A 23,261-nucleotide genomic window follows, 5' to 3' on the forward strand; every position below is an offset into this window, starting at 1 on the left:
ATCTCTCTCCTCCTGCGTTTGCATTCACCCAGTGCAAGCGCTGGGGATATTCCCTCTTTGCCCAACCTTCCGCTTTTCGGGAGCTGGTTTTGCAGCAGAAAACCAGCCAAGCCGGGGCAGAGGCTGATCCTGAATTTACACGGGGTTGTGCAGGGAATGGAGGCACCTTCATTCTGGTGCAGTCTCTTCCTGCTGCAGCAGTGAGCGGAGGGGTGCCGGAGAGGAGAGCAGCAGCGAGTAGGCAGAGCTGCCAGCCCCCAGGCAACCTGAAGGCTTTTGCTCACTAGCAAACAGTCCCTGCAGTTTCCTTGCTCCGCATACCCTCTGCCTTGTTCCCTGACATGGGGAGCCTGGACAAAAAATAGGGTGACCAGACAGCAAGTGTGAAAAATCAGGACGGGGGTGGGGGGGTAATAGGAACCTATAAAGGAAAAGACCCAAAAATCAGGACGGTCCCTATAAAATCAGGACATCTGGTCACCCCCCCAAAAAAATGACCCCATGCAATAGCATCGTCCCAAAGCCAACAGGAAATTCAGGGCAAGAGGGAGAACAGGGTGACTCAATGCAGCTGCTAGCATCTTCTGCAACCTCCAACAGCATCGCACCCCCAAACGGCATTGTGCCCCCCACGCCCTCGCTGACCCTCTCCCGTCCCAGCACTCCCCCATCCTCAGGCCACACATCCAGTCCCCCTCCCCAGCACTCGGACACGCAGCCTTGACTCGCGCCCCATGGAGCGTAAGGGCTAGGCTGTGACTTGGCTTGGACACCTGCCTAGGGGACTCTGTGCACCCCTGCCTGAGCCTTGGGGTACTCCCCCATCCCAAACCAGGTGAGCAGGAGAAGAGGTGGAGCCTTGTCCCCATCCGATAACACAACTGGCACCAGGGGGTGTCAATTTCCAGCTGCAAAGTGGGATGCGGTGGGGGGAGGGACATTCACCCCAGTACCAAAAGCCAGCCTGTGGGGAGGTCGGATTGTCCAGAAGAGCGGAGAGCCAGATTTTCAAGGGCTCAGCACCAACAACTGGGGGAGAATTTCACCAGAGCCCACCTCCCATTTAGGCACCGAAGGAGGGGGCTGATTTGCAGAAGTGCTCAGTGCCCAACATGCTGAACTCTTGAAAATCTGGCCGCTTATTTAGCTGCCTACGTGGCAGGGCCGGCTCTAGGTTTTTTGCCGCCCCAAGCAAAAAAACATTTTGGCTGCCCCCAACCCAGTCCTGGGCTCTCCCCCCCCTACACACCAGTGCCCTCCCCCACTCACACCACCTGCCACCCCAGCTCTGGGCTCCCCCCCAAAAAAACGTGACCTCCGCGTTCACCACAGCAATCCCCGTTTACACTTGCAGTGGGATCAAACCGTTTCTCCTATTTTTATTTCACTTTAGTATAAATCCCCCCCCCATCCCCCACAACCCCATCTTTAGTGCTCCAAATGCACATGGAAGGCATAGGGACTAACCCTCAAACCTTGAAAGGGATGAGGATCTAGTAAAGAGGGTTCAGGCAGAGGAGCGGGTGTGGGGGTACTTGGGGGCTCCACAGTGGCAGAGAAGCGGGGTGTGATGTACTCGTGGAGGAGGAGAGGGGGCATCAGGAGGGTTGTGGGAGAAGAGGTGCAGGGGAAGGGGGAGGTGCGGGAGGAGAGGGTCCCAGGGGAGAGGTGCGGGTGAAGGGAGAGTACAAGGGGAAGGGGTGCGGCAAGGAGGGAACGGGGGAGGTACAAATGAAGAGGCTGTGAGCAGGATGGGGGGTGCAAGGGCTGAGAGGGGCAGGCACTGACAGGTGCTTCCCCAGCCCGTGCAGGCAGAGCTGAGAGGACAGATACTGACCCCCAGGTGCCCGAGCCGCAGGGGTCCCCCGGCGGGGCAGTATCCCCAGCTGCCCCACTCGGAGCCAGGCTCTGCCTCTCCCTGCCCCTGGCACTGTGGGGGCCCAGGGCAGGCAGCGCAGGGCTGAGGCGGGGGAGGTGCGCAGCGGGTTGGGTCCGAGGGCAGGAGGGGGCAGCTCCCTGGCAGCTCGGGCTGCCCAGCCACTCGCCCCATCAGCACGTGAGCCGGGATCCGCACCCCCTGCCCAGCCCGGCGGTGCCCTGCACAACCCACTCGGGCGGGGAAACGCCGTGCCACCCTGGGGAGACTCAGAGCAGCAGCGGTGGCAGCAGCAGTGGCGGCAGCAGGACCCTGCCTCCCTCCCTGCATCCCGGGCCCCGCTTCCCTCCCTCCCCCGCTCCTCACACACTCCGGGAGCCCCTCTCACCGCTGCAGCCCGGGCTCAGCTCCAGGGGAGGATGCTCTGGCTCTCCAGTGGCAGGGCTCTGGCCAGGGCTGGCTCCCAGCTTTTTCCCACCCCAAGCAGAAAAAAGAAAGGGAGCCAGAGTGCCTCCCCTTGGAAAGTGCCACCCCAAGCGCATGCTTGGAGCGCTGGTGCCTTGAGCCGGCCCTGCTACATGGGAGCTGAGCTCTTTGGAAAACCAGATCCTCGGCGGCTTAACTGGGACTTAAGTGACTTCTCTGCACAGGACACATTCCTCCCAGAAATCAACAGCATGTATAACCCACACCGAGTGTTGCATGCTCTTCCCCCTAGTGGTGTCTGGGCCACAGACAGAGCCAACTGCAGCCTTGGCTAGCAAAACTGGTATTTTGGCTCAGGCGTTAGAGGCTGGTGCTTTTAGAACCAGGAGTTGCAGGTTCCATCCCCATGGCTGACAGCCCAGCCTGTTACACAGCGTTACTCTAGGAACAATTTGCAAATGGGAAAAAAAAGCACCAAACTTGTAAAGAAACAATCCAGCCAGTTCTCCTTACCACCTGATTTCTCTCCCGCTGATGTGTGTCTCATGCTGCACGCACCCAGCTCTACCAGTTCAAACCCCTCACCCCCCCCACACACACCCCACCACCTCTTTCAGACCCCCCAGAAGTTAGTGCTCCAAGGACTTTCCTCCGCAGTGCGTGCAACCCCTATGCTCCGTTCAGAGGACGAGATCGAAAGGGAGCTTTTAAGCATCTCTGCAAGCAGCATGAGGGCTCCATCTATCAAGTGGTTATCTGAGCAGCTCACATTCAGTCTGGCCTGGCCCTTGCTGCTCAGTTCATTGCAGCCAAAGCCAGCCACAAAGCAGCTGCACATAGAATCTCAGGGTTGGAAGGGACCCCAGGAGGTCATCTAGTCCAACCCCTGCTCAAAGCAGGACCAACACCAACTAAATCATCCCAGCCAGGGCTTTATCAAGCCTGACCTTAAAAACCTCTAAGGAAGGAGATTCCACCACCTCCCCAGGTAACCCATTCCAGTGCTTCACCACCCTCCTAGTGAAATAGTGTTTCCTAATATCTCAATGGAGGTTTCCTGTGTGAACAGAAGACGAGGCTGGAGTCGATTCCCATGCCGAGCAATTCACACAGGTCCACATGCAGCAGACCTGACTAAGGGAGTCATTCTCCCAGCTTCTGCAGGGCCATTGGAGCGAGCAAGAAGAGCAGAATTGGGAACAAAGGCGTCTACCCCGCAAAGCCCCCGGCATGGCTCAGGCCCGCAAAGCCCCAGGCATGTGGCGCAGATGCGATGCAGTAGGGACTGTCTGCATGGGGGATGGGAATGCAGGGGATGACTTTAGGTGATGGACAGTACCTGAGCCTGTAACCTGAGCCAGGCAGGGAGGAGGGGGAGTCAACACCTTTGCCGGGGAAGCTGGACAAAGGAAGAGAGCCTGCTGGAGAGGGGTTTTTTTCAGTTTCGGTTTTGGGCTGGGTGGGTGCATGCAGGGAATCCCAAGCTGGGATCTAAGCTCCCTGAACCCCAGAAGGACTTGATTGAGGGGTTCTGGTGGTGCCTACAAGCTCTGCTGTAGACTGCGGTCCTATTGTCCAATAAACCTTCTGTTTTACTGGCTGGCTGAGAGTCACTGTGAGTCCCAGGAAGAGGGGTGCAGGGTCCTGACTCCCCCATACTCCATGACAGCAGGTATCTGCTGGCAGGCGGGTTGAAGGGAGGGCACGGCCGTGCTTGCAGTGACAAGGAGGAGGAGGTCAGAAGGAGTAAGTGGACACAGATGTCCCTTCCTTTCGTCAACACCGTCCTCCACCAAACCTAAGCTGCTTGTCGAGGCCCTTCCCAGGCAGCCCCCACTCTACTGCTGCTCTCTCATTTGCTACTGAGCTCTCGATGCTCACCTCCAGTCGGCCCTCGCTGCCAGCCTCCTTGCCCGCTCGTTATGTTTTCCAATGAGCACCTTTATGTGGTCTCAACGGCTTCCCTTCATGATAGCGGGGAGCTCCCCGTAAACGTCCACAAAGCCACCTCCTTCTCCTCAAAGCTCTCCTTTGCCGTGATGCCTACACAAAACTCAGCCACGAGGAGGCCGCTGGTGTGCCAAGACCACAGCCCGCCATGCTCACGCCTGGCTGTGGGCACAAGCTGTCTCAGGTCTTATGCTCAGAGTGTCGGTTCCTTGTGGCAGCGACCATCTGTCTGTTCTGTGTCTGTACAGCACAAGGAGGTCCTGATCCGTGGCTGGGGCTCCTGGCCAGGACAGTAATACAAATAACATTTATTACTATTGAAGTCACATCAGCTATACTCTGACTCAGTGGACAGTGACGGTGGTAGGGACCCGGTTGTGCTTCCCTGGTCCTTGGCCACCTGGCCTAGGCAGAAGTTAGAGGGGCAGTGAGGCTATCCTAATTTCTGCTTCTGGTGCTCCACCATGCCCCTGCCTCACCCCTTCCCTCCCCCTTGCACGGTGGGTTTCCCAGGGAGCAGCAGAACCACTTCTGCCAGTAGAGAATTCCCTTCCACAAGGAGAATTCTCCTTCAGCTTCCAGTCCTCAAAGGGACGAGCACAAGCCCACAATGCGTGTGGCTGCTCCAAGGTCCAAAGGGATTTAAATCCCAAGCCCCGCAGCATTGTGGGGAAAACGTTCTTGTCAAAGAACGAGGCTGCTTGCCTGGCTCTCGACTGTGGAGGGGAACCAGCGCTTCGATGGTTGTGATGAGAAGATGGCTCCAATTCCAACCGCACGCTGTCTGAATTAGCCTTGAAGGTTTAATTAATAAATGGGGAATTATGCTGATTGTATCCAATACTTTAGGATGCGTGACGTTATCAAAATCCCATTATAAATGAAGGAAAGCATAACGAGCAAAATTAGCCACAGCATCTGAAACATCTCAATCCAAGTGATAATGCCGTTATTAGGGGTAATAATCAAACAGCGCTTTGGGAAGTGCAGCCTCCTCTGGGATGGGGCATGGACCTGAGGCCTGGACTATCTGAGCCGAGAGCACATGGGGCCATGGCCTCTGCGAAGTGACCCTCATAACCAAGGGCAGAGAATTCAACTTCTCTCCCAGCTGAGATGGCTCTACTGGTCCCAGCTTGCAACAGCGGCTACACGAGCCAATTGGCCAAGATGTGAGCTCTCACACACAGCCCTGTCGGTCCCCAGCATTCAAAACTCCTGAATCGAGCCTCCAAAAATCATAGTTATTGCCTTTAAAAAAAAATCACGAGATCTCAAAAGTAACACATGCTGAGTTCTGTTTATTTGCCTGCTGGTGCCACAACCTTTCAGGACCATGTTTTCCAGCTTTTCTTTACAACCAGGAGGGCTAGGAACTGAATGGTGACCCTCCCAGAACCACCTGACTCCAGGAGCTGGAGCTTGCTAGGAAAACACCAAAATCGCAATCGTCGTGATCCAGTAACAGGAGCCAGGGACATGAGGGCCCAATCCAGCCCCTTGGAAGTCAGTGGGCGTTTCCAGTCTGTGTGGTTTAGGTCAGGCCTACTGCCCAACGTCATCAGCGGTAGGGTCCCCAGAATAATGGCACAGGTGTGGGCTCAGCAAGCAGCAGGGCTGTGTCTATTTCTGGCTGGCAGAGGGCTCCTGCTGCTGGCACTGCTGTTCCCTTGGAGAACAGATACACCCCGAGTGACCTTCCCTTCCCAGTTATCTCCAGAGACGAGGGCTCTTCCCTGCAAGAGGCACTACCCCTCTCGGGGCTGCCTGTGGGAGTGCCACGGGACACCTACTCACCCACCTGCAGGGGAGCGAGCTCGCTGGCACTCAGCCCTCCCAGGATCAGCCTGGAGAGCTCCTTGCAATGGAGAAGAGCCAGACTGGGCTGTAATGGATACAAAGGGGAGTCTCTAGTGAGGCTGCAGAACCTGGACAGACCCTGTCTCCCACTAGGGCTCTCCTTCTGTCATGGTAGCACGTCCCCAGAGAGGAGTCCTTTGCCCAAACTGACTGAGGCTCAGTGGGGTACGACACTGATGGGGAAGAAGGGAGAGGGGAGAAGAAGAAGGAGCAGGAGGCAGATTTCCCAGGCCCTTGCACAAGAAGGTGGGTGAGTGCTGCTGAGATAGCATCTGGCCATGCTAACAGACAGTGCTGCCAGGTCCCCGTTTCCATAGGCACAACATTCCGGCTGTCATTCCCTTTTAAAACATAAAGATGGGGGCACTTGATGGCCCAAGGGGCTGAGAATGGGAATAGAACCTCCCAGGCCCTGAAACGGAGCCCCAGGCAGCAGTGACCCAATGCCGATGGCTGCCCAGTGCGCAAGGCACCATTTGGGTCTCAGTCCACTTCCAAGCTCAGGAGATGTGTTGGCATCCCATTGGCTACACCAACCAGTGCTAATTAGCCCACCCAGCAAGAGTCTTTTTGTCTTTTTCCTTTGGCTCAATTGTGCGTACAGCCCCTTGCACAAAGGGGTCATGATGCTACTGTAATACACCTAACAACAACAATGCTAGGTTGCTGCTGGTATGTTGGGGGCTGATGTTCACAAAAAGCAAACCCGTCATTGAGAAACGACATTTGTGACACCTTCTCTCCAGTTACACCAGGGAAGGTCAGTGTGGTCCAGTGGATCAAATGTATGTCTGCTGGACGAGAGACCAGGGTTCTAATCCTGGCTCTCCCTGTGACTTCATGGAAGCTACCTCAGATTCCCCAGCTGTAAAGTGGGGAATAAACGCTGACTTCTCTTGGCAAAGCACTTTAAAATCAATGAACGAGGAGGGTTTTGGTAGGTTTTGTTCTGGTGGAGTAGCAGTAATATTTTTGAAAGGCAGTAAGACCTAGGAAGTCTGACTCCACAACAAAATCATTGTTAGGACCTTGGGAGTGTCACGTCTTCGCTCTATGCCTCAGTTTCCCCAATCTGTAAAACAGGGATAATGACATTTTTGCAAAGGGCTTTGAGATCCTCAAGTGACAGGCGCAAGGTACAGCAAACACAGAGTATTAACTACTGCTGCTATCGCATTAGGGCAGCCAGCAATTACAGAGAGTCTCCTTTAAAGGACACGTGCTACAGAGAAATGATGCAGCAGACGGTCGGTGACCCTTCCTGCCAGTCGCTGCTCTTCTGTTCAATTTCTGGTGCCAGGACGGAAAAAAAAATCTGCAGCATCATCTCAGCATAAAGAATTAACAAATAAAATCCTTAGCTCATTAAATGACAGGCACCATGCGGTAACCACAGCACTCCACCGCTGCAGAGAGTGGCTCTGAACTGGTTAACACCAAGCAGCACAAGCTGGGGGTGGGGTGGGGGTGGAGGTTGCCACGGAGTCCCCCAGAGATGCTCTGGAACTGCCCCCCACAAAGCCAGTCAGGACTTTGGGGAGCCTCCTCTCCCTTGGAGCAGACTGTCTTCAGGGCAAGTAGCTCACACGGCTTCACCTTCTGGGTCTCTCCTTGGAGCATCCAGCATCTGTGCGCTTCCCACAGCGAGTCCACCCAGGCAGGGTCCTGGGGAAGCCAGAGGGTCCTGCACCCCCACTTCGCAGTCAGACGTGACTCTCAGACAGCCAGTAAAACAGAGGTTTATTAGATGACAGGAATACTGTCTAAAACAGGTCTTGCCGGTACAGACAACAGAACCCCCTTTAGTTAGGTCCATCTGGGGCCCCCAGGGAGGCCACAGCCCCGTTGGGAAGCCCAAGCCCCATTGGGGCACCCCTCTCCATTTTCCAGCCAGCTTCAAACTGAAAACTCCCCCCAGCCTCTCACTTAGCCTCCCCCCAGGCTCCTCCCCCAGCCTTTGTTCAGTTTCCCGGGCAGAGGTGTCACCTGGCCTCCAAACCCTGGGTTCTCATGTTACATGCTCAGGTATCCTCCCTTCCCCAGTGCAGGCCGTCCCAGCACAACTCCCCTACAACCTTCCCAGGTCAATACTCCCCACTCAGCATTCACAGAACACAACAAGAACATTCCCACTTCGTCACATAGGGGTGCAGAAAGAATGGAGGGTTCTGAGGAGCTTTCCAAAGCAGTTCCCCCCACTCAAACTCCCATGACCCAAGGGATGAACATAGCTGTCTGACTGGCAATAAAGAAACAGGATGTGTTGTGCCCACTCATCATGGGTGGTGCCAAGTTGTGCCCCCTGATTGCAGGCTGTTTGACCACCATGCACCAAGGAATCTGCCCGCAGAAACGTGGCTGCTGCTAGATGAGATGTTTGGGGCAGTGGGGAGAGGAGTGCAGGCTGCCCGCCTGTGGATAAACTCCTCCTGCTGCCCTCCAGCTCCCCCTAACCCTTCTCTCTCAGTGAGGAGTCTTTGTAGCCGGGTGGGACGATTCTAGCACAGACAGCGATGGGCCCAACCTGCAAGGCTGGGATGCAGAACCCCCCTTCCTCTCATGGAATTTGGGGAGGTGGGACCCTGGATTTTGGTTTCGATCCCCCAGTCCAGATCTATCCTGAGCTCTAAACCACCTACCAGGACCTATGGCAGGCAGCTGCTCTGGGCCAAGCTAACATGGCTAAACACAGGAGTAGCCAGGGTTCCCCACATGGCTGTTGCGGCCAGCCAGAGCACGGCAGCACATGCAGCAGTGTGCAAACCCCACCCTGCTTTCTGCCCCATCCCTTCACTTCCTCCAAAGGAAGGGAAAGTTCCCAAGGCATTTGGGACTGTGAGATGCCAGGCATCCGTGCTGCATGCCCGCCTGCTCCAGGGGTCCTGTGTGTGAGGGGAGTGGGAATGGGGACAGGGAACTAGCCTTGGCTAATACACCGAGCATGGCACTCTCAGCCGGACCCAACTCATCTGTCACCCCAGCTCTGCCACTGACTCATTGTGTGACCTTGGGCAAGTCACTTACCCGCCCTGGGTTCTAACCCCTTTCCCTGCTTCCGGAGGAAGAGTGAGCCCTAGCCACATGGTGCCAGAGAACAGGAGCCATAAGAACGGCCATACTGGGTCAGACCAATGGTCCATCTAGCCCAGTAGGCCATCTTCCTACAGTGGCCTGTGCCAGATACTTCAAAGGGAATGAACAGAACAGGGCAGTTATGAAGTGATCCCTCCCATCCTCCAGTCCCAGCATCTGGCAGGCTGAGGCCCAGGTCTACCAGCTGCCTCTGGCCACGCTGCAAGTGGGGGTGTTTCACAGAGATATGGCTCGGCATTGACGGGGTTAATGCAACCATTCCACTCTCCTTATCATGGGCCCCTGGGAGCAGAACCTTTTCTGTCATGTCTCATAGGAAGGCGGCCTAGTCTAGCAGTTAGAGGGGACTGGCAGTCCGGCCTTATGGGTTCTATTCTGGGCTCTGCTGTGCGGCCTTGGGTACTGCCTGTTTCTCTGCCTCAGTTTCCCCCTTTGTCAAATGCCAGCCATAATGACGACGCTCCCTTCTATAGCACACGGTGATCTCAAAGCACTTTGCCGGCATTCATTCATTCAGTTTCACAATCCCTTTGGGTAGTGGGTACAGGATAGAGACACCTAACTTATTCCATGGCTGAAATGCAGCCGCCTCTTGGGTGGGACGTGGCTACTGCTTAGAGTGCGCAAGAACATGACACTACACTAGGGCAGGAAGCAACGGAGAATATCGTATCCAATTGAAACTGCAGGGGGGATTCAGTTCAGCAGAATGTAATCACTGGAGGTGGCGTTTGGCCAGGGCACCAGAATTAACTCCTCTGCTCTGATGGAAAGCAGCAGCAGCCCATAAGTGGGGAGGGCCTAGGCTTGATGTCTCACCAAAAACATCCCCTTTTTTGCAATCCTGCACCCCCTAGCACCATGCTAGGGCATGGGGGTCAGCACTGACTCAGAGAGGAGAGCGGCTCCTATGAGTCCCCTGCCCACTCCCTGCAGCACAGCACCTTCCGGTGCTACACTGGGGCATTGGGGTCTGTGTTGTCTGCAAGGGGAGAGCGCCACCTAACACAAGCTCCAGCAAGGTCCCAGCTGGGGTAGTCTGTGGCTGCAGGCTGGACTCCCAGGGACCGAGCTCCCAGAGGGGCATAAAACACCCCCTCTCTGCCCAGAGAGAAGGAAGCTGCCAGAAAGCAGTGTGCCTATGCCAACACCACCAGCCATGTCACAGCCAGACAGGCCCTTCTTAGAACAAGAGAGGTCAGAGCCTGGCTGTGCTCGTGCCGTGCCATCACTGCCACCAACTTCTGGTGCTTCTGCAGGGTTATGTGTCAGAGCCCGCTGGAGCATTCCCCCCCACACACACCACTGGGACACCCATCCTGGGATCCCCCTTCACGCCTCCAACTAGGCAACCCTTCCTTCCCCTCTCCCCACACCTGCATGGTACTCCCCCACCTCCACCATCAGGACAACCACACACAACCCTGCAGTCCTGGCACCTCCCCCACTCACGCCCCACCCTACACCCCCCTCACTAGCAGCGTTGACAGCCACTGAACCTAGCAAAGAAAAAGAGGCAAAGTGAAGAGCAGCTGGCACAGCCCCCTGGGGAGAGAGGACAACTATGCCCACTCCAGAATTGGGAGCCTACCTTTCAGCATAAAGACCACAGGAGACCAAATCCTGGCCCTTACCCCTCCTGCTTTAACAGGAACACCACATCAGAACAGCCACCCTGGGTCAGACCAAGTGCCCATCTAGCCCAGTATCCTGTCTTCTGACAGTGCCCAATGCCAGGTGCTTCTGAGGGAATGAACAGAACAGGGCAATAGTGGAATGATCCATCCCCTGTTGTCCACTCCCAGCATCTGGCAATCAGAGGTTTCAGGGACACACAGAGCATGGGGTTGCATCCCAGCCCACCCTGGCTAGTAGCCATTGCTGGACCTATCCTTCATGAACTGATCTAATTCCCTCTGCGCAGGAGTCCTGGCTAGACCATCCCGCTGTAACAGGTTATAATGCTCGTGCACCAGCTCTGCCCAGTGCCTGCCTTTGGGGGGAACCCCGACTGCCCCTTTGCTCTGGCTGGCCTAAGCAGATTCTTTGGGGGTGCTAGGCTGGGCTGTCAGGCTGCAATCCCAGCCCATCTCTGCAAGCCTGTCCCGCCTGCGCTAGGAGGAGACCCAGCCTTATCGTGGACAGGCAGCGCTAATGACTCAAGAGTAGGGAGTCGGTATCTCCTGCCTCATCTTGTAAGTGCTCCAGTGCTGTAATAGACCGAGCGCTCGGAGACTGACCTCCTCTCAGCAGCCGGCAAGGAGACAGAGACGCCTCTGCCAGCAATTCTTCCTAGGCACTGCCGACAAGAGGGGAGAATGACGGGGGTGGGGGGGTTAATGACCAGCACCAAGCAGAGACTATCAATCTGCTGCATCCCCTGGGACGTGAGAGATGGACCCTGCCCCCAATGACGCTGGCGCGAAGCCATCAGAGTCCCTGCACTGACACCAGCATCTCCCAGACCCCCCCCCCCCAGGGCCCACTTAGGCCTACTGGGCTCTCGCTTTCTTCCTGCTGCAAATCACACAGAGAAATGCCGCCCCTCAGCAATGGAGCTCGCTGTAATGGAGCAACCCCTCCGCAAACTGAAGGGCCGGCCTTAGCCTCAGCCCCACACCAGCGGCTGGCATACAGGGCTGGCATGCTCTCACCCTCCTTCATCTGCGCCCGCTTCCTCCCATTGCCTTTTTCTCATTCCCGCCCTTGTCCCATGCCCCAGCCTCTCTTTTCTGTCCCACTCTGGCCTGCTCCTGGCCCCGCTCCCAGCTGCATGCCCAGAGCAGCTCGTTCTCATCTTCTCCCCCGGTGCTGACACGCTCAGCACGCCCGGTACTGACACACTTCACTTTGGCGCAGTGGGTTCATCCCATAACTGATGCACTCCCAGCGGGGGATGGGGCATCCTTCCGCAGCAACACAGCAGATGGTGCCATTGGCCTAAGGGTCCCTCTGCTCTCAGAGAACAGGGCTGGCCACACGCACCAACCGGGGGTACACGGAGGGTCCCAGGGAAGGGGCTGCTTAGATCCAGGGTTTGTAGGGTGACTGGGATCAAAGCTCTGGGGTGTTCAGAGCTGGCCCATCTTACCCGTGAAAGGACACCCCTGAATCCACCCCTTCCGCACACCACAAGGAGGCAGCCAGAAAGTTTGTTTTAGTGCCAGTCAAGTAGCGCTCCCCAAAGACCCTGCAGGCGGCAGGTGCCCACTGTGTAAGCACCCCCACCCCCGCCACATGCGCTATTGGGATCATGGGCACTGTACCACAGACTAGCATGAGCACGGGTGCTCCAGATCCTCTCTGGGGCTTCAAGCCCAGCCCGGGGTGTTCGCACGACCCACAGGCAGGCCAGAGAGCAGGTGGGAAATGTTCTTGTCTCACTTCCCTCCTTGGCTCACCAGCATCCCCTGGGATCCCTAGCCCCGTGTCTTGCCTGAGGGAAGCCCCTGAATTGTAGCCTTGAAACAATAGATACCAGCCCTGCAGCATCACCTCTGCATATGTTTTTCTTTACCCTAACCAGCGCTCGGGAGGCTCCCCTGCCAGGGCCAACCCGGGGATGGAGCCCGGTCCTGGCTGGAGCCTTGACATTACCCCCACGTCTCTCCTGCCCCGCAGCAGCACCCAGAGGCGAGGGTCCCTCCGCCAAGCCCACCGCGCACTAGGCTCTCCAGCACCAGGGCTTCATTTGGGCATGAAAGCGGGGCCGGGAAGCAAGCAATTTCTATACTTTCCTAATTGATGCAGCGGCGCCGGGGCTCTGCCCTGCCAGTGCCCGGGCTCAAACCATGCACTGTGCAGCACCCCGCTGTGCAAACCAGGCTCCCCCCAGAGTCAGCCCGCGGCCCCAGGAGCCCACCAGCAACCCCCGGCGCCGCCGCCCTGCCCAGAGAGCAAACAAACTTCAGCGAGCTCTTTCCCTGCGCCCCCAGCCCACCCAGCTGCTCCAGAGGCGCAAAGCCCGGGGCGGGGAGCGGCGCTGCCGCAAAGCCACGAAACTCACCCGCCTGCTGGAACGGAGCCGGTCCCCGCCGCGCGCGCAGGATCAGGACCAGGACCAGGGCGCACCGAGCCTGGGCTCCGGCAGCGCAAGCCCCAAATGCTGCAGTGAGCCGCGCTACCTACCAGCCCTCCGGGGCTCCCGTGCGGCGTAGGAGCGCAGCGCTCCCACCTCATTGGCTGAGGTGCTGCTCACTAGGCTAAAGCATCTGCATTAATTGAGAAGGGTCGGAGGGGAGGGGAGAGGAGAGGAGGGCTCCCCCCCTCGCCCAGCTCCTCCCCACCATGGTGCGGCGGATCAGCCAGCCCCTCCCCTCCATCCCAACTCCTGCCCAAGTGTCCCCCGCCCCAGCTGGACTTTGCTGAGCTTTGCAGCGGGGGGAGGCTGCGCGCAGCGGCCAGGCAGCTGCAGCGCCGGGGGAGGGCAGAGCAGAGAGCGCATCGGGAGGAAAGAAAGGGGGTTTGCGCAGCAGTTCATTGCGCTGGCAGGAGCGGCGAGGAGGGAAGGCAACTTCAGGCGGAGCCAGGGCTCGCTCCAAGGTCAAGCTCTGAGGCTCGCTAGCCTGGCTCCTGGCCCTGCGCAGTCCCGGGCTCCGAGCCAGGCGACCCCCCCACCCCAGTAGAGGCAAGGCTGGGGAGCCGACACGCTACCCGGATCGAGGCCCCCTTGCAGGGATCTGGCTCCGCTCCGGAGTCGCAACCCCCTCCCTGTCGAAGGTCCGTCTTTGGGGCTGGCGAGTTGTGGCTTTGGTTTCCCCTTGCCCGGACCCAGGCTGAGCTGCAATGCAGAGCCGGGGAAAGGAGGGGGGACGCCGGAGGCCAGGGAAGCACTGCCTAGCAGTGGGGCTGGGGGCGGGGAGCACTCCTCGGTTCTTTCCCTGGCTGTGCCACTGGCCTGCTGGAGGAAGTTGGCCAAGTTGCTCCTCTGTGTATCAGCTTCTCACTCTGTGACATGGGGACAATAATAAGACCTGGCCTGTCTCCCTGATGGGCTGGGGTGGAGGGATGGAAGGACGAGGCTTACTTCAGGAATGGCTGTAATGGGATTTGAGATCCTCTGAGGGAGAGGGGATAGGGAAGGACAAAACTCTATTACTCTGTATTAGCAAACTAGAGCCAGATGCCCTCTGCCCCGTCTAGTGATTGTTCATGTGGCGGTTAAAGACCTCAATTTATACAGGAATGTGATATACCCTTGGATGAATTGTCAGCCGTGGGATTGAACCTGGGACATCTGTGTCATTCCTGCTGGAGCTACTAAACCCAGCTCCCATAACTCAAAGCCTGTAACTGCCTCATAAACCACTATACATGGAACTGATCCTCTCCCAGAGTTTGTAGCCATTAGAGGGAGACAGAGACACTCTCTTAGCACAGGTTACAATACTATAATATTGCTGCCCCTCTGTGGAGCAATAGCACCTACTTAGGCTTTGCAGGTCAGCTACCAGTGGACAGGAAATCAGTGACACAGAGTCTGAGTGTAACTTGTTTTAATTACATGTAAACACCTGTCCTGGGACAGAAGGGGTCAAACAGCATGCGGACAATCCGTTTTTCCAGGAATCTCAGCCCAACACCCTTGTCACATTCCCAGGGAGCAGTCCCAGAGTTGACTCAGGCTAGAGAGAATAAGGCAGAGAGCAAACTCTCCTGCTCCTTACAACAGCTCCCCTAAAGAAGGCCAGCAATAAAAACTAACATCAATACAGCATTTCTTCAAAGACTAAAAACTTGCTCCCCCGCTAGAGAAAAGAACTTGTAAGCTTATTTGTAACAGCGCCATCTGGCGGCTCCTGCTATGACAATGTAAGATACTTGACTGCTCTAGCCCCTTTTACCAGAGGATCCAAAACACTATTACCAAAGTAACCCTCCTCTCAACCCACTGAGGGCAAAACAGAGGAGAATCTCTGTGTCTGATCAGCAGCTCTTCTCTCAGTAAAATATGCTCTCATGACCCAGGCCCGAGTCCTGCACTTAGAAGTGCATGGGGCAACCCCCCGTTCCCGCATCACGTCCCAGGAATCTGCCTGCATGGTCCTCGATGTAGGATCAGAGCCTGGGACTTTATGTGAGCTACTGGCACTGCTGTGCCCAGAATGACTGCTGTGATGGGCAACAGAGGCTATACTGTGGCCGCCTAGCCTGCTGTGCTTCTGCAAGCAGAACACCCTGTCAAGCCTGTGGAAATTCCGCCTGCAAGATCTGTTGCCTGCTTGCAAAGTGCTTGGAGTTCCTTAAGAAACTACTTACCCGGATATCTCAGAACATGGCAGTAATGCTACTGGATGCAGTAACACTTGAGTAAAATGACCGCACAGTACACTAGCAGCTAGCCTTTCAAAGGATAGAGTCAAAGCTATGGTGCACATTCTCCTTCAGAAGCTGTTTCTAATCACGCTAGGTGAAATTTGCCCCTGTGCAGAGGGTCAGCGTGAAGCTAGGTACCACTTAAGTTCCACTAATGCCATTCAAGTGGCAGCTGGGCTTTGGGCTGGCTCTTTGCAGAGGGGAGAATTTCGCCCATTGTCTGGCAGTGACTTTCCCCATCGGAGCTACGGGGCGTCGCAGCTAGACCTGGTCAGCCATGAACACTCGGATGAGAACTGGTTTAGAAATGGAAACATCCATTTGGGGAGCAAATGTTCAGGTTTACATTAAAAAAAAATCAGTCAAGTTAAATTTTCTCCATTGTAAATTGATTCTCTCCCAGGGTTTGTCTGTCTTTTCCAAGGAACATTTCTAATGAAAATTCTGCCTTTTGAATGTTGATTTTTGTCACAATTTTTCATGGGGAAAAGAAGAATCATTTCCCCTCCAGCTCTGATTGGACAGAAAGCTTTTGTGGGCCTGAGGATGGGCTCATTACATTATCCAGGGCAACCCCCAACTTATTCCTAATCAGACCTTTAACCCATCCCTGCCTTCATGGGTTTTGCTTAGTCCATATATATTATATCGGCAAACTATTCCGGCGATGTCTGATCTTTGTTTGTATTTTTAAAACAGTGTCAGGCTCAGTTTGATCCCTCTACCTCAGCGGGTCTCAAACTTCATTGCACTGCGACCCCCTTCTGACAACAAAAATTACTACACGATCTCAGGATGGGGGACCGAAGTCCACCCCAGCCCCGCTGGCACGGGGGAGGGGACGGACACAAAGCTGAAGCCCAAGGGCTTCTGTCCTGGGCTGGGGGCATATAACCTAACCCCCCCCCCCTTTCCAGAGCTGAAGCACTCGGTCTTCAGCCCTGGGCAGGGGGCTCAGGCTTCAGCCTCAGCCCTAGGCCCCAGTGAGTCTAACCCCAGCCTTGGTGACCCCATTAAAATGGGGTTGGGATCCACTTTGGGGTCCCAACCCACAGTTTGAGAACCCCTGCCCTGCCCTATCTGTAAAGCCAGGTTGGTGCCTTGAAATCAACTCTACAGGCCTCAAGAGGAAAGAAATATTCTAATGAATAGAGATAAAGAACTAGACTGGGAGTCAGGAGATTCAGGCCCTATTCCCAGACGTTGTGTGAACTTAGGTTAGGCGCAGACCCTGATAGGTCTATAGGCACCCAACTCCCTTTGAAATCAGTGGGAGTTAGGCACTTAAGTACCTTTGAGGATCTGAGCCTTAGTCCCGCCCCAGCTCAGTGCCTCAGTTTCCCCCCTGAAAAATTGGGCTAATGTCATTGTAAAGGGCTTTGAAGAGCTAAGTACAATGATTATTTCTGTAATCAGAACATCATGGCTTTAAAGTTCAATACCTCACCAGGTTCCTCACTGGGCTAGAAGGCAGGGTGGTGTCTCATAGGCAAGGAAGACCCCAGCTTCTCGCCACTTGGAGAAAGCTCCTGCTTCTGGCCTCAAGAGGTCACGTGAGATCAGACATTAGACTTGTCACTGGGATGGAATGGGACATTGTCCCTCTTGGGCCTCAGCTCAGTGTAATCTTGGAAGGAGGGGAAATTTCACATTTGGAGGAGAAAAACTTTTTTGCCTGTCATGGGCGGAAGTTGATTTAACAAAGGAAAATGGCAGCTGTTTGGAGTAGGGAGTGTGCAGGCAAAGAGGTCCCATACTCATACGATCACCCCCTCTTACAAATCCATATATACAGCCCCTTTATCCCAACTGCTTTACAAATGCAGCCAGCTCTGGGGGGAAGGCAGCAGCCAGACAGCCCCAGCCTGAGGAGGAGGAGAAATGTGGGCCGAGGGTGCTAGATGAGGCCTTCCAGTGCCAGAAGCTGCCCTGGAATCTTTCATGTCATATCCTTTATCCCAAGGGTTGTAGGAATTTCTGAGCTGGGGCTTGTCCCTCACTAAGGGATAGCCTGATGCCTCTGGTTGGGCTGCAGCTCATCGATTCAGCAGAGCTAATGTACTGATACCTTTCCAGCCAAGACCAGTCACTGTGGCAGGTTTCTCCAGCGGCCTACTCCCAAGCAGAGCTAGGCGGGGGGTAGAAAATCAATTTCATGATGGATTTTGAGCTTTAAAACATTGGCTGCATTTCTAATCAGAACAAAGCCCCCAACATTCCAAATTCGACACGGAAGATCATTATAAAAAACAATTCATTTGGGATCAGCTGACATGTTTTTCTTTGACTTCTTAAAAATTCGGTCTTCTAGAACAATGCAATATATAAACGCTAAATAAAAATAATTCAAAACAAAAAGTCAAAAGGGTTCATTCTGAAATATCCAAACAGTATCGTCGGGACTCACTCCCCAGTTTTTCTCCAAAATGAAAATTTGGTGAAACTGACATGAGTTCCCAAGGCATTTCGATACCAACAGAACTGCATTGTCCGACAGGAAACTCTTCAGTCCAGTTTTTCTTAGCTCCGTGGCTGGCAGGAGGCTGCACCTGCCACCTCTGGCTTGCAAACGATGTGTGAGTGGCAGGTCAGCAATGCAGCCAGGGCTTAACCTGGGAAATACTGGCAGCCTGCTTCAGTTCTGGCTGCCTTCTCGCCACAATGATTTGTCCTTGCTTGATAAATCTCAGCAGCTGGACTCACCTTTGCCTTCACTCTAGAACTCTGCTCTGGTTTTACAGCCCACAGGCCACTCCCCACTGCCCCCCACCGCTGCTAAATCAAAAACTCACCTATTTCTTGTTTAAGTCAAACATCCTTCATGCTCTTTATCTGCTCAGTCTTTGCAACAAACTCATGGACATGTGAACAGATACTATGGGAGCAGGTAACTCACATGCACACAATCAGTCTCTAATGCTGCAAAAACACAAGCCTCCAGCACTCAGGCGAGAGCAGATTTGCCATCCAGGGCTGGTACCATTACATCTCGCCCTCAGGGAGGCTCCAGTGACTAGAGAGTGAAGGAAATACAGACACTCAAGCAAGGTCCGATTCCACCCAGCAGGCAGCAGCGTCTCTCTCTCCAGCGCGCACACACACACACACAGTGTCAGTGTGACTAGTATGGCATGGGAAGTGTCCACCAGACAATCTATATATTCAAATGTCATCCACGCTAACGTTTGGGACCCCCTCTCCCTTGCGTATTGGTGAGAGAACATGTCCCTGGGTGAGTCATGGATGGGGCTTTCTGAACTATAGAACGTAAGCGTGGGCTTGAGAGAGAGACGGAGAGACACGGGGTTACACTTAGACCGGCTAAGTGCTCTTACTGAGATCAAGGTGCAGCAGATTTATCACCAACTCAAATAGCACCACAGAAAGAGCAAATACTGTGGAAATCTGAATTTCTAATTAACGGCCCTTAATAGGGGAATATGAATCCTTTTTATAATGCAGCCAACTAATCTCCCAGCAATAGCAAGCCAGTTCAAACAGGTATGTCTTGGCCTCAACTTCTTCCATTCGCTCACGAGAAATAAGGTTAGAAAATGTCACGCTGCCTTGTTTTAGGCTGTTAAGAGAGTCTGTACTGCACTCAGCGCCAATGTGAAATACACTGCACTGCTGGCATTCGTTCCTGAGACTGCATATGTGACAATGGCAAAGTATGAGCCACTCACATCCCCCTCAAGTGACTGGTGCACTGGAGGATAACAGCTTCCTACTGCTATCCAGTAACAGTAGCCGTGTTAGTCTGGATCTGTAAAAGCAGCAAAGAATCCTGTGGCACCTTATAGACTAACAGACGTTTTGCAGCATGAGCTTTCCTGGGCGAATAAGCAGTTCAGTGGGATTACTTTTGTGCTTAAAGTTGGGCACGTCTTGTTGGATCAGTCTTGGTGACTAGTAACAGCCAAAGCAACTGTTTGCGGGCTCGCCGTCGGTTAGAAGTTACCCAGCCAAATGATACAGTGAATTCATCTGAATAATAAAGTCACAGAAATAAAGCTTGATTTTCCTGGGAGATAAAAGGACAGCAGGCTGATGGAGCATTATGCCCGGGGAATAACATTCAATTCACTCTACTCCATGGAAGTCTTTGTTGTGACGCCAGGCTGGGTTTTGTGTCACAGGAGAACAGGATTTGAGGTCCTAATCCAGCAAAGCATTTAAGTATCCCTGCTAGTATTTCAGCACTGTTGCCTGGACAGCTTTGAGGCACCGCCGGGCAAAACTGGAGTAACTCCACTGATGTCAGAATCATTACCACAGTGTAAACGAGAGAAGAACCGAAGACTCAGGGAATAACATTCATCCCATTTCTGACCTCGGCGCAAACCCACTGACTTTGCTGGCCCTGAGATAAATGACAATAGAGTTTAACCCATAGCCTTCAACAAAGCTCTCAGCCCAGCCTGTAAGAGCTGCCATGTAGCATCAGCTCGAGTCCTCGCTCTGCACAGCCCTGCTGGAACTTCAGTGAGAGAAAATCCCCACCCCAGCAATGCATTAGGAATCCCCATCCTCTTGTGAAATCTGGCCCCAGGCACTCAGCTATAGCAGGGATCAGGGCCCTACAAGCACCAGGCTAGATGGATGAATGGCTGGAGAGCCAAGGGAAGAGAATGACTCTCATTTTCAGAGAACATTCTCTGTTGTGTGCCCTAGTAAACACAGGCATCTTTGAAATGTTAATTGAATTAATATATTTTGTAGAAGCAGCAAAGAATCCTGTGGCACCTTATAGACTAACAGACGTTTTGCAGCATGAGCTTTCGTGGGTGAATACCCACTTCTTCGGATGCAAGCGAATATATATATTATAATATATATTTTGTAGTGACTTGTTACAAACCGCTTGGCCTTCGGGTTTTTTTAAACGCCCATTAAATGAGCGGCTCAGCCAGGTTCTGCAATCCCATTTATTGTTTTATAAACTAAGGGGGCTGTCAAAGGATCGCAGCAAAAAGGAAGGGCTTACAGCTGTATTCAGTTACAGTGAGCAGGCAGCCCCTCTCTCCGAAGGCCTTTTTCAGCCCAGACTCCAGGCGGGTTTGTAATGGCTTGGGCCCTGTTCTGGGCCTAGAAAACTCACCACATCCATGGGAAAACCAGCAGGATCTTTCCCATGAATGACTGCAGTGCTAAAGAGCTGCTAATGTCTCTTCACCAGGATGCAATAGAGGGTCACAGATTAACCCTTATGAGCTCACTCCATTAGCTGCACTAGGCTGCCAGGGCACAGGGGGCTCAGTCCCTAGTCTCCTTCAACCATGCACCCTCTCCGGGGTGGCTAATACAGCCATGCCACTAGCTCCTCCCTGCCCCAAGTGCTGTTCAGTGCTCAAAGCACCAGGGTGAAAGGGGCTCCCTGACCCCACTCCCCACCCAGGGCTGGATAGAGGAGGGGGACAGCACCCGGGGGGGCAGCACCCAAGCAGCAGCCACTGCAGTTTGATCTCGGGGTCGTCTAAGTGCCCAGCCCAGAGACCCCCGTCCAGCACCTAGGGTCCAGGTCACAGCTCCTATCGGTGCAGAGTGGCTGGCGTCTCTGGGAGAGGTGAACAGGGGCTTCCACGTGCTCCCAGCCCCATTGCCATAGGCCCACCTCAGCTCTCCTCCTCCCCCTACACAAGCAGCGAGCTTGGCTCCTGTCTGGCCAGAGCTATGCAGCTGTTTAGCAATCCCACCCCACTTCCCCAGTGCACCCAGCGCCAGCAGGCTCCCATGACCAGGGGGTCTCCAAATACTGGTGCAGAGGACACAGGTTTCCTCTGCACATGCACCTGTAAAGCACACACGTCTCAGCTCCATGGGCGCTTTGATATAGAGTAGGCAAGTGAAGCTGGTACCATGCTGCAAGAACCCATAGAATAGGGACAAAGCAACACAGACACCTCCTCACCCCCGGCTTTCCCTAGTGATGCATTCAGCCCTTAATGAGACTTGAATTACTGCAGTCTTGGGGCAGCCTGAGCTGCGGCACAGATCCAGCCCTGCCCAGCTACCAGTGAACTCCAGCACCAGAACCCCGGCCAGCACCTCCATTAGGACTGAGCAGTCTGGGGTCAGGGAGCAACAGCCTGTTCCAGACAGAGTCTGAGGGGGCTGATTCATTGCCATTGCGGACAGCCAGGGTGGATGTCTGCCCTGGCTGTAATGAAACAGGTGCTGTCCCGTTATTGAAATTGAAACACAGATTCATTACTCCCTTTACTGCTGCTGCAGCGGAGCCAAGGGACTTTTCCACCGCCCGACAGAGATTGCTTCAGCTCAAGCCAACGGTGAGCGATAAACCACCCTGATCTAGCCACCAGGCAGAGGGAGACAGGGCTGGTGTTTTCCCCATGCAGCCTGGAGCGAAAGGACTTAGCTGTCCCCAGTCTTCCACTGCCCTGCGCTTTAGAGCTGTTCTTAGCTCTGCAACAGACATTTAACTCAGCTTCTTCATGCAGGAAGTCAGAGAACTGGCTTTGTCTTTGGGTGAGACAAGGACCCGCTTGTGCTCATGCCACTATCACAAGGGAAGGGGTGATAACCTTTTATAGCAGCTCCCAATATTTCTCCAGCGCTTTCATCCAGACACTAGATTCAGCTGGGCTTCTTGCCTTCTATTACTTCCAAGTGATACAGTGCACAATTAAACAGGTGCCATGTTCCTCCCCAGAGGCAGATGCATTTCAGCAGTCCCTGCCGGGTGCTTGTCCATGACCTTGCCAAGTGTTTTGACAACCTGCCGACTGAACAGGGCTCTGTGACAGAGGATGAGCTGATATTGTAACTGACCACTCAGGGAGTCTCTGCGGGTGTGGAGCCGTCAGGAATTCCTTCCCATGACGGCACAGTCCAGACCCAGGTGTAGGGAGAGCTTGTGCAGTGACACTGGTAAGCACAGGCTGTGTGTGTCAGGCTGGGAGCTGGAGAGACAGAGAAGCACAGAGTCTGTCTGTAGCCAGCAGCCTCAGTGAAGAATCCCTGGCTGGGCTGTAATGGAGTGACAGTCCCATCACAGACACACCACAGCCAGCGCTGGAGCAGCTGGACTCAGAAAGGAGCCTTGCTAGCAGGCTTGGTTTAGCATCAGCTTGGAGCAAGCCCTACAGACACTTCCACTCTTTAGGCCCCATTGGCTCCCTCCCCATAAATGCTGATGCCCGTCTGGCCACAAAGAATTCCCTGGGGCTGGCTGAAAGAGGGGGGTGAATCCTGGAGGTACAGAGCCTAACACCTAAACACCCCTGAGGAACTGGGCCACGGTCTTCATTGCAGAATTACGAAAGTGGAGGGCAGCCCGGTATAGGGGTCTCCACACCTACCCTGGTCCCTGGACCACTCGTACTCATTCAACACCCCCACCCCAGGGAGTTGCCCATACTTAGCACGTTACTTGGCCTGATTTTCCCCAAGTGCGGAACACCCCCCGGCTCCCAGCGAAACGAGGGCCAGTTGAAATGGCTAGTGCAGTCTCAGTCTGCTCTCTAATTCTGGCTCTTTCTCCATCTGTGTACAACAGCAGAACGGTCCTTCTAGTCTATGGTCCAATTTGAAACTGCAACAGGCGTACACCAGGCCCCATCCCCTCCAGCTGCTGTGGATCTGCTTAGCAGCCGGCTATGGGCACGTGCCTTAGGCACTTCTGAAAAATCTCACCTGGCACCCACGGGAATTTACCGGATTTAGAGCCCTATGAAGATGGGACCTTTGCAGCTTCAGCATCACACGCCAGGCTCTAGGT

At 54.5% G+C, this 23,261-nt stretch overlaps 1 protein-coding gene across 1 annotated transcript in view; it reads right to left on the reverse strand.

Moving 5' to 3' along the window:
- Positions 1–13,249, reverse strand: part of SYT2 (synaptotagmin 2) — a 201,140-nt gene extending 187,891 nt beyond the window's left edge. The window contains exon 1 of the mRNA XM_039537409.1: positions 13,212–13,249. The gene's annotated coding sequence lies outside the window, so the exon portion shown is untranslated. The remainder of the gene's footprint in view (positions 1–13,211) is intronic.
- Positions 13,250–23,261: the final 10,012 nt, after the last annotated feature.

The sequence above is a fragment of the Mauremys reevesii genome, linkage group 4, assembly GCF_016161935.1.
Source record: "Mauremys reevesii isolate NIE-2019 linkage group 4, ASM1616193v1, whole genome shotgun sequence".
NCBI lineage: Eukaryota > Metazoa > Chordata > Testudines > Geoemydidae > Mauremys > Mauremys reevesii.